Genomic DNA, 12,307 nt, shown 5'->3' on the forward strand with positions numbered 1-12,307 from the left:
ATTTAGTTATTGAACTTCAACTCTTAAAACATCAGTTTCTAGTCTGCTTGTTGTCTTGAGTGCAAACTGAGCGTTCTCTTAGATGAGGTGCTTTCACTTAGGAGAGACCGCTTTTTTAGAAGAGAAACCCAACCAGAATATAGAGATTTGTCAGGAACATAAAAGTCAGCAAAGAAGCATTAACACCACAGTCTCCTCAGGGGGATGAGGGAGGGTACAGCCATCGTGTTACCAGCTTCCCTGACCAAGTCTACTTTTATAAAGCGTCAGTCTTGGTATCTTGAGAAAAGAAGCAACTCAAAAGGAAGTGTGTTGGAAATTTCCAAAATACAGAGAGTCTGTTTGGATACAAACAGTGAAGACAGGCTTCTATATTTAATGATGGGGCCTGGGTTGCCTGTCTTCTGTGATCACTGGCTCTGTGTGGTACACTTTGGTGAGTTTATGATGGTGTAATCCTCTGATGAATGAAGCCCTCCCTCCCTCCAGCGCTGTTTATCCTTAGCTTATGCACACAAAGACCAAAGAAAGTCGTTGACGACATGTCCAGTTTATACACTGAACCCTGCAAAGAGCCAGCTGACTCAAGTGAACCAAGAAGCTCTTGTGTCCTGAGCGTCTCTCATTCATTCATTCACACACACCAATATTTACCCTGTACCTACTATGTGCCAGGCACAACAAAAGAAGAGGTTAAGTGGGGAAAAGTGAAGATGAGGGACATGGCAGTGGTAGCTAGGGAGGAAAGGGGAAAAAATAGTTTGTGTTTGTATTAATAAAAGGGGAGATTCTTTTCCTGACATCCTGTAAAAACTTGTGACTGTAACGTGTCAGTCATATTAATTAAATTCATTTCTATTTGAACCATAAGATTCTAGGGAAACGACCCCATGTTGATGGAGCCTTTATTGTTCTCACTGAAATCCCCATAGTAGATAAAAAATAAATCTATGGTAGTTCTCTGAAATAATTCAGACCTAAAGAATATACAACTCCATATATGTTTCAAGAGCAGAGAATAATGGAGATAATAAAATGATTTGTTGCTTTTTGTAAAAAAAAATAAATTTCATAATTATAACTACCACTCTGTGTCCATTTTACGATTAGAAAAATAAACAAATTAAAGTGAATACGTCATAGCACCTAAAGTCTAATACTTTTGACACAATCACTGGAGAGAAGAATTGGCGGAGAATGGAAGACAAGTATTTTTTAGCAGGAGTTTGGAGGAGTTGTAGATCACTTTATATCTTTAAAGATGAAAGGGAAAAAATTAGTAGTCTGCCCAATGGCAGACTGTTTTAATGTCATTTTGTGATTTGGGACAACAGAAATAGCACTTGTTCAAAAACTGTTTTCAAGTCATGATTTCTAGAAGTCACCCCACTTATCGCTATGTCAGAATATTTTTCTCCAGACCATTAGAAGCAGGTTTTGCTTCTATGCTGCTTTCAAGGATTCCAAAGGTTCACTCACAATGTCAGACTACAATAAAATTCAGCGTAATGTGAACCATTCTGTAATATTGCCTTTCCTTATTGCCTTTCAGTTACACTGTTCTAAATGCAATAAAGGAGAAGTTGCTCTGAATTGGACAGATAGAGAAATGAGTATCATTCCCTGAGTTGAAAAATCACAGACTGTAATATGCTAACAGCTTAGAGGAGAATTTCTTATATTGATGGTTGGTTATGCGTGTTTGAACATCTGAGTAACCTGAAAAGCATATAAGATTGCCTATTACACATCGTGGTGGTTTTTATTTGGTATGCATTCCACAATGGGCAATAAAGCAGTGCCCCGCCAGCTGCAAATGTATTGATGCGTTTTTATGGAGAGTAAACCCAAGCAGTACCATGGTCACAGAAAAGTCGAATTCATGGCCACTTACTCTGCAGAGCAGGCCCTGTGAAAATTAGACACTTCTTTTTACATAGAGGCTTGACTCTTAGCAACAGGTCAGAGCTAGGGAAACAAGCGCTGCCCAAGATATTCTGGGGGCTGTAAACCCAGGAATGCTCTGAGAGCTGCCAGTGGGGCCCCAAATGATCCTGAGCAGTTTGCATACAACCTTGGCACAGTACAGACCAGTCTCTCTGCATTCATTAGCCTGAGGTGAGTTTCTTGACGGGAAGGCAGGAGCACATGAAGAAGCTTAGTTTTCTATGCCTTCCGTGGACACACAAGCAAAGCAGAAACTTGAGGATAGCAGCACTGATCTTTGCAGGTGATGTCAGGAGCATTCCAAACATGAAAGGCAGATTTAAAATATTCAGAGTATATAATGGTTATTTTACATACGGTCATCTGTTTATTCGAAGATGAAAAGAAGGACTGCCAGGCAATTCTGGCCTATAAATACCACTAACCCCAGTCATTATTGTAAGTGTTTCCTTCACCCTCTAAGGAAAAAAAAAAAAAAAAAGGAAAAAGCTTTAAAAAAAAAACACTCAAAAGTAACATTTCAAGGGTAATTATACTCATATTTTGAAGTAACTTATCTTAAGAGTATGAATGATTCCTGTCCAGCTCACATCTTGGGTCGTTTCGTGCAGAATTCCCACTAACGATCCCTTTGCCCAGTACTTAAAATAAACCCATCTATTCCTTCTCCCAGAAAGAAAATAGCAAAAATCTCAATGGTCGCAGTGAAATTATCCCCTGTGACAGAGTGAGTCATCTAAGCACTGCAGGCAAAAGCTCCCTTCTTTGAAAACTTGCACCCTGGCTTCCTTCCGGGGAACCTGCACCACTGGCATATGACTGAAAGACAAGCTGCTTGACTTCACTTTATGTACCTGGCCCAGTCTGAGGAAGTTTTGTTTAAAGTTAATGTTCCTATATAAAATTATACGTTCTTGCTGACTTTCACCATAGAGTTAAGGCAGTAGACCCACAGCAAGCAGTTCGTAGTAAAACATTTTTAATTTCAGTTAAGAGTCCTAACATTTGCCTCAACAGACATTTCTTGTGACTTTTTCTCATACATAAGCATTAATTCTGCAAAATAGCAGAGCTGATTCTGTGTGCTTATTATAACAAAAGTAAATATCCACAATTTCTTATCTCTTTGACAGTTTTCCTTTAATATCATAAAGGCACACTGACTATAGCAATTTTATAGTTATTTAGTAAATGCTCATTTGTTAGAAAATCATTATGAAGATTTTATTGATTAAAATCCACCAGTCTTACCAGTAATTTTACACATAATGTATTCATTTAGTAACACCTTCTTTTTCTCTTCCATTCTACTCCAATTATTAAATTTTTTAATATAAATTTATTTATTTATTCATTTATTTATTTATCTTTGGCTGCGTTGGGTCTTCATTGCTCTGCGTGGGCTTTCTTTAGTTGCGGCGAGCAGGGGCTACTCTTCATTGCAGAGCATGGGCTCTAGGCTCGCGGGCTTCAGTAGTTGTGGCTTGCGGCTTCAGTAGTTGTGGCTTGCGGCTTCAGTAGTTGTGGTTCCCAGGCTCTAGAGTGCAGGCTCAGTAGCTGTGGCACACGGGCTTAGTTGCTCCGCAGCATGTGGGATCTTCCCCGACCAGGGCTCGAACTTGTGTCCCCTGCATTGGCAGGTGGATTCTTAACCACTGTGCCACCAGGGAAGCCCTATTAAATTTTTAAGAGATGCAAGTTTCATGATTTCTATTTGTACCTCAAATCTGATGAATTGATTTCTTAAGTCACATCCTTTTTATTTAAATAAATAAAAAAGCATAACAAAATACCTACTATTGATGACACATTTTACTTCATGTCAATGAAATTAATAATTTTTATAAAGTCAACCCATTTTTTCTGGAAATTTTTCAAAAATTAAAAAAAATTTTTCGGGCTTCCCTGGTGGCGCAGTGGTTGAGAGTCCACCTGCCGATGCAGGGGACATGGGTTCGTGCCCTGGTCCGGGAAGATCCCACATGCCGCGGAGCGGCTAGGCCCATGAGCCATGGCCGCTGAGCCTGCGCGTCTGGAGCCTGTGCTCCGCAACGGGAGAGGCCACAACAGTGAGAGGCCCGCATACCGCAAAAAAAAAAAAATTCTTCATCTTAAATATTGAATTTCCATTTTTCTAAAAGTTTATTGCAAGTTTCCCAGCCAACAGAGAAATTCTGAGTTACTCTAACATAAATATATATATCTACCAATATTCACAAGGTTCTTTAAAATTAAAAATCTCCCGTCTGCCTAGTTCTAGGCAATGTATTTACTGACACAGGTTTTAAGAAACACAACAGGAAACCATCAGTGAGTGTATTATAAATCCCTCTTAAAGGTACCAGTACTTCCTATCATCTGTAAAAATTTAGAAATACAATAGAGAGAAAGGCAAGAAAATCTATGTACAATGCGTTATGCTGAGACAAATATAGTTAGAAATCTTAGACTCATGCCAAAAATTTACTGAATGGTTATCTTGGTGGGATCAGCTCCCTCCATCAAGACTGTGCCCAAACTGACAACCTCAGAGAGATAAGCCACCACCTCGGCACCACTACCCAGTGAGAACCAGAACCAAACATCCTGAGAAATTCCCAAAGGCAAAAATACAAAGAAAGATCATAGGAAGCGAGGGCTGAAGGGAACTTTAGGGTCACTGGTGGGGAAATCAGCTATTTTCATGCAATGAGATAAGAGTTGAAGAAACCATAACATTTTTATAATTAAAAAGTTAATGAATATATAAGTTCAAATAAAGTACTCTGAAAATATAGGTCCTTTAAAAAAATCAGAAATAGCTCCAGCATGATTCAGTAGATTAATTATATAACTAGGGTTTAGTGATTCTTCTAACTTAGATAAAATGAATAATAGGCAAATTCAGAGCTTCCAGCTCCTACTTTTAAAACCTCTCTCTCCACCTTTTGTTGTCTCTTCCAGGCAACACCTCTGTATTCTATTTCCTTAGGCCTATATTCACCAAACTGATCAATGATCCAATTAAACTGTTAACTGTAGCAGTTTAGCATGTTAATCCTGCAACAGGTATTTCCACTGAAGACTACAAGCTCTCAAGACCCCAAGAAATGACCAGAAGAATTTTAAACAGTTGACAAATAATGAGAATAATGTTCAGTTCACAAAGGGCTTCAAATTTGTCCTCAGGGGCGGCCATCTAGTCACATACCTGTGACAGTCCTGATGGTGGAAGCTACCGGATTATAGCGATGATGTTTGCAACCAAGATGAATGGAAGAGTTTTGTTAGAATTACTCAATTATTAATTGTTCACTTCGTAGAACTGCTAAATAATACTAAATACCACTCAGGAAAAGAAAAAATGTTTCTCCACAACATTTTCATGATGCAATTTGCTGGGAATGGGAAAAGAGATTGATGGGAAGTATGCCTTCCCTCAAGAACATACGCATCTTACTAATTAAGCCATGTGTTGTAATTTTATCTAAGCAAGCAGGAATGCACATAAAAGCGCCTAAATTGTACCATAAGAACTTGATCTGAAACACAAGCGTGGAATAACATAACAATAGTAAATTATCACTAAGTGGAAGGTAGTAACACTAGTAGTTCAAAATTCATAGTCAGCAAAGCAGCGCTACACAAATGAAAGCCCCAGGCATGTGCTTCACTTGGGTGGCATAGTGGTACAGAATCACACATCCATGCTGAAGAATTCTGTCTGTGAGGTTTGTAACAGCCAGCGAGGCAAGCAAAGACACTCACAACATGGCAGTTTTTAGAGGAGAATTATCCTTTGGATAGGGGAGATTGTATCCATGTAGTCCATGGCCTAATGGACAATACTGCTGTGAAAATTCCACTGTTTCTGCAACAATCTTTACCCGCTCCCCTGAGCTTCTTAAAGCCATTGCCGCTGTGTACATCTCATTGGAGATTTCCAGTGAGTCAGCTACAAAATCCAGAGCTGCTTAAACGTTATCACCATGAACTTCCGTAGTCAAGCTGTTCAGAATTAGTCAACAGTGGAAGGCCATGTCCCGAGACCAGACAGACCACTGGTCTAGCAGGACAGGTACTGGAGGCATCTAAGGAGCAGGTACACTAAGAAGCCAGGTGAAGACTGGGCACATGCTGGGAGCTCCGTGAAGAACTAGCAAGAACTACAGGAATTCAGAAGCAGAAGTTTTTATATGGTTGGGGTGGGGGTCACGTGGGGTGGGCGGGGCAGGGGGTTGGTAGTGAAGTACCCAGATGTTTAGATCATAGATTGATTCTGTGCTTGAATGTGTGCTCGACTCTAAAGGCCCACACTAAGGTTCTGGAAAATTGAGTGGTGTCTATTTAACCAAGCAGAAACTGGGCAAAAGACCTTAGAACAGAAAGGGATAAACAGGTAGGTGACAGAGTAGTGAAGGAGGCCAGGAAACAAGATTGGCCCTCTACAGAGGTGAGGCTAGATTAGCTAGAACTATACTGAAACGTCCCACAGGTAATTAAGTCTTTTCATCTTCTACTTTTTTAATATTGCCTTCTCTAACATTCCAGAATCAGATTATCAGCTAGCATTTCTCATTACTTTCATTTACCTGAAGTACAAGTCCCATAATCCCAATTTTAGTAACTTGTCCCTTCCAATCTCCTAAAGGCACGGGAACAAACGGAAAGCTCGTTAGAACTGTAACATAAGAATGAGTAGGCTCTGCCCGGGTGGAAGAATGAAGAGCTCTTCTACCATGATGGACATTGTGGACTTTCTTCCTTTGCATTTCTATGCCCTTTTGATTATTTCTTAATTCCTAGCTATGGTCTTAATGTTTAAAATTGACCAGTTATTACGTGAGGTATTAGTATTTCAGGCTTTATAGTTAATTTTCTCTACCAACTTTAGTTCTGAACTGTAGTAAATACTTTTAAAAATGGTGGACAGGTGGTTCTGTTACTTCTTTACGAGTTGCAATGTATCTAAATTTGCTCTTCTGTATGAAGTGTTACGCTAAAAGCAATGATGAACTGCACATGAAAATAAGCACATTATTTAAGGTAAATGAACCCAGTATGGGCTCTTGAATGTCAATTATATGCATGGAGAGTGTTTCGTTCGTAGATAGATTTCCCAACATGTCTGGTATATGAGAGATTCTGACGATACGTGAACTCTCACTAACGATCAGAGGCTGAGGCACAAATAATGCAAAAAGCTACATCACCATCAACAAATATTTATATGGCATCTACCGTAGCCCACATACTATGCAAGATCAAAGGAATATACAAATGGATATGATATAATCCTTATGTTCAAAAGGCTCACAGTCTAGCCTGAGGGATAAAGATATTTTCAAGTCCTGTAGGGTGTGATACAGTATGAATAAATGTCAAAATAGGCACAAAGCAGGGGACCTACTGCCTTTCTTGGATGGTCAGAGAAAGTTTCACCAAGGACATGTCATGTGAACCCTATCTTGAAAGAGTGAATACATGTTCCAAAGGTGGATACGACTGACATGGTTTCCTGGCAAGAGACATTCCAGATATGGTCAGAACATGGTAATGTTTAGTCATTCTTAGCTCGGGTGCAGCTATGAAGAAGCAATGGAGAAGAGTCTGAAAAGTGGAAGTGCAGGAAGTCTTTCTGTGCCAAACAGAGGAATCTAGACTTTATCCTGGGGGTGATAGCAGGTCATGGTATCTTTTTAATCATAATTGATAATTCATCAAAAACACAAAACATACAATTTTAAGGTTTGTGATGTATTTAGTTACCCTCTACCCTCACCCCATTTACAAATCTTTGCATATTACCACTCCCCAGAAATATAGCCAGAGCAGAGTGGCCCTGGGCCTCTTTTGGAGGATCCGGGCCCTGGAGAGAAAGCCTCGCCAGTCCTCAGGTGGTCATTTATTTTAAACCTAAGTTCATCCCCAAACCCTGGCTAATATTTTGCAGTATACCCAAAAGACATAGAATCCAACCCACCAGTAAAATATTTCCGGACGCTAGAAATGTTCAGTAAAAGGGATTTCATCTTGCACGCCCCAGAAAAACACAATAAAACTTTCATACAAGTATTTATAGCATGATTGATAACATCACTTTTGTCTCATGAAATTCTCAGTATCATGAGAAAGTTCAAAAGCAAATGAGAAGCAGTCACATCCTCCTTCATCCACAAGTAAAATCCAGTCACCTTGCAAAGAGTAGTTTTATGGCCTTCAGGAGTGATAGGGTAAGGAGAAATGCAATTGTTTGAGCTACTTACATGATATATTTCTGATATCTCACAGAAGTCCCTAAAGAACAACTTATCTTCACTTCTCTCCTGCTAGCTATTGTGTCAGGACATGAACTCAAAATGTGTACTGAAGAATATGATTGTAAGTGTTCACTCAGAGAAAGGAATTTCTATTTATACTGTATGCACAAGTAACGGTTTTATTTTCCTCACACTTTGCTTTTGTCTTTCAATAACATTATCTACAAGTGGATTGAACCAAAGCCTTGGGAACATATTGGCAGTGAGAAGATCTGAGTTCCAGACAGATTATGCACTTCTGGACTTACACACAAAATCAAAATTAAGGAAGAGGCTAAGACCAGAACTTCATAAATCTCATAAATGAGATACCATTATTCAAGTACAAAAAGTCATCATCAATATAATTCTAATGAAATTTTACAAAATAAAAAATTGTGAAAATGAAAATCTGCAGGAAAAAAAGAGCATGTCTATGTTTTGCCTGCCTGCATGCCCTCCTCTATTGATATACATTTTGCTTCTCTTTATTTACTCATCTCCTTTTTTATAAACCACTCATGTTTTTTTTTAATCAGTTGTTTAATCAGAGGAGCTAAACACTCTATGGGAAACTTCTCCTTTCTTATCCCTTGGCTACGTGAAAATAAAGATGCTAGCTGTGGCAAATGTTTCACAAGGATTTCTGCTTCCTAAAATGTTTAATTGACAACAGAAATAAGACAGGTATTAAAGGTAACCACAATTATATTGATTTTCATTTTGTTTCCATTAGCAACTTTTTGTTAACTTTTCAAATTATGCATTGTTACCTTGACCCATTTTGTAGATGCCTCAATGGAGCTGAAAGGCAGTAATTTGGGGCTTAAAATTTGAACTTTCAATTGTTATATTTTTAGTACAACCTAAAGGTGTTCACGGGAAAACGTGGATCTAGATTAGAAAATACATACATGTGTTATGAAAGCCACTACCCTTTCTAGTTCAAGTCTCTTTTCATCCTTAATTTTTCCTAAAATAATTTTTTCACTAATATTTTTAGCTAATAACTCACTCAGTTAATTGGATGAATTTTAATGGTGAGTTTTTAAATGGTGTCCTTTTGCTAGTTACAGGAATGAAAATATTTTAAAATTATGTATGCTAATTTAACACTGCAATATAAATGTATACCTTTTTTTTTTAATTTATAGCACAAAGATTTTAGACACTGAAAATGGTATCCCAATTCCTACAAGAAATTGTTGAGATTCAGGAATCATGAACCATGCCTAAGTTCTTGGAAACATGTGTCTGCTATGGTGGCTGTTGGCTCCTGTGAATGGAAAAAAGTGCCACAGAGAATTTCAACCAACATGAAGCAACTGTTCCAAAGAATGTGGCTTAAGATTTTCAAAGACCAGTCAGACAGTTAAAGCATGCAGCTGTACTAGAAGGTGACCAAGAATAAGAATAGATGAATCAAATAACAAATGCATTACGAGACAGGTCTGAATTGCCACGACTAAGTTAAGTTTTGTATTTTTACCTGAAGAGCATTCACATTTCAAAAGAAACTGAGTTAAAATAACATAAACAGACATAGAGTAAATTTTAAAAATGAGCAGTGGTAAACAAAATGGTAAATAAATCATGTCCAAAGTCAAAAGTTATCTTGACAATGGGAAATACCTAAATCCTATATGTTCTTTTGAGGATAGCATACATGACCATTTTAAATCACACTAAAATTCAACTACAAAATTCTCCCAGAATAAATTAGCTTCCAAAAATCAAACATTTTCAGAGAGCCTATAAAAAAAAGATAAGTGTGAAGTGTAGGCCTTCTGTGGAATCACCAAAATCTCTCAGCACTTTATTCTTTCTAAAAAGTTTCCTGCCGAAATATAATTTAGAGAACATGCAGAAAATAAATGTAAGATGGGCCAAAAAAGTACGAGGCCTGAGACTACAATGACAATTTAGAGAATATAAATGTTATTACACGTCAACCCATCTCTTCTTGGTGAACGCAACTCATTATTTCTGAAGGAAATCAGGCTTGACCAACACCATTGTGAATTACTTATGTAAATTAAATATGCCACTTCTATAGAAAACTTTAGGTCAGCAGCAGATGTTGGTAAATTCCTACAGAAATGCATGCCCAGAGAATGTTTTTTTTTTTTAAATGGCAGAAATCTGCTAGCTATTCTTGCCTTATCTGCAACAGCTGAGCAATCTTTCAGTGCCACGCGGAGACGGAAAACTTGGCTCAGACATAGCGTGGACAAGCTTGCCTTAATCACATTGCTCTTTTACATGTGCACAAGGACATCAACATTGACAGTACAGAGTAAAGCAGCCATTTGCTGAAAACAACTGTCAACGTTGTCAAGTTTTTGGAACCTCTTATAATGTGATTTGTATGACAAATCTTGTGGCATTTTGTTTGTCAGCAACAGTAGTGAATTTCCATGTATCTGGGAAGGCAGGAGAACTGTTCAGAAGTGGATTCGGTTTCTTTACACAGACTGCGTTAAGGGAAAACAGTTATTAATTTTAAAATGACAGATTTCAAATAGATCTAGAATTTTTTAAGTGGAATTTCATTTAACAAAATCACAGAAGTCTCTTTTCCCCCTTCCGCTCAAACCTTGAAAACTTGCAATAGTCGTTCAATTTTCTTTCATTGCACTCCGGGTTTTGAAAACTGTTACTGTAAAAATATTAATATTTTCTGAGACGGGAATCTGTAGCAGTCATTACTGGGGTGTGTTCTAAGTGACAACAGTGGGTTCGGTCCTTTCCTCTAGAACTAGGTGTGCACCGCCATGCAGCTCATGAGATCGGATGTAACAAGTTATAACTAACCGAGCGCACTCCAGTGTTGCTGAACAATGTGCCTATTAAGAGACGATTACAGAGATCTTATGGTTCATTAGTTTTTCAACATTTCCTTTATTCCTGCTCTGAGCTGCATTTTTCATACAGCTCTTTCTTAATGTGCTTCACACGTTTGTCCTCCGCCAAGGTCCTCCCCCGTGTGGGTGGAATTCACTTGGACAGGCCATATGACAGACGGTGTACCCTCCTCCCTGCACCTGCCATAAAATGCCCTCGGGTGCCTGAGACCAGCGTACCCACCCAGCCAGGAAAATCTCAGGTTCTGCACATCTACACTACTTATGTTCCTTTAGAAGAGATCTGACAAAATCTAACGAGAGAATCTTTTGTATGCTTCTTCTCATGTGGGTCTATCTGGTTAGAGAATTCCAGAAAAGACATTCTCTCCCCCGTTATGATTCTCTTCCCCTCTCCTCAAAATATGCTGAACGTATTGCCTAGAATCACCTCTGTACATATTAGGTACTCAATGGTTTTTTAACTGAATTGAAATGATAAATGAAACTGAGACACAGTTGGAGAATGAATACTTCAAACTCCATGATACCCAGTTCACCCTCCTTTTTCTCTTCCCTTTATTTTTCTGGATGAGTACTGGATGAGGTGCTGACAGTAGCAACAGGAATATAATGCAAGCCATAGATGCAAGTCACATAGGTAATTTAAATTTTCCCAGTAGCCATATCAAAAAATAAATAGAAACAGATGAATTAATTTTAATAATATTTTTATCTAACCCAATATATCCATAATGTTATGTAAAATATTCCTGTTTATTTGCAGTAATTTTTTGAAATCTAGTGTGTATTTTATATGTACAGCACATCTCAGATAGGACCAGGCACCTTTCAAGTGCTCGACAGCCCCAGCAGCTAATGGCTACCATGTTGGGCAACAGCGTTCTAAAGACCTCAGTTCTAGCAGTACTATTTTGTCCACTTGCTTATGTGACTTCAGGTAAGTCCCTTTTCTATTGAGTCTCATTTTCTCCATCTCTTAAAAGGGCTTTAATAATTTCTGTCCTATTTTATCTGCAGGTAGTTTGTGATGAACACATGGAAAAACACATTTTAAAGTATTTTGAAAGCTAGAAAATTCTCTCAATTTTAAATTTTTGTTGCTACTTCCTCTTTCATTCCCTAGAAATCCCTCACTCTTCCCTTTTTTCTTTTTTCTTTTTTCTACTGGCTGCTAGTTTAAAAATCATATATGATAAGCCTTGATGTGTTTTATGG

General features: G+C 38.2%; 1 long non-coding RNA gene across 1 annotated transcript in view; it reads right to left on the reverse strand.

Moving 5' to 3' along the window:
• Positions 1-2,960: 2,960 nt before the first annotated feature.
• Positions 2,961-12,307, reverse strand: part of LOC117195746 (uncharacterized) — a 44,098-nt gene continuing 34,751 nt past the window's right edge. The window contains exon 5 of the long non-coding RNA XR_004475558.2: positions 2,961-3,621. This is a non-coding gene — a long non-coding RNA (uncharacterized LOC117195746). The remainder of the gene's footprint in view (positions 3,622-12,307) is intronic.

The sequence above is a fragment of the Orcinus orca genome, chromosome 3 (assembly GCF_937001465.1).
Source record: "Orcinus orca chromosome 3, mOrcOrc1.1, whole genome shotgun sequence".
In the NCBI taxonomy this organism is placed as follows: Eukaryota; Metazoa; Chordata; class Mammalia; order Artiodactyla; family Delphinidae; genus Orcinus; species Orcinus orca.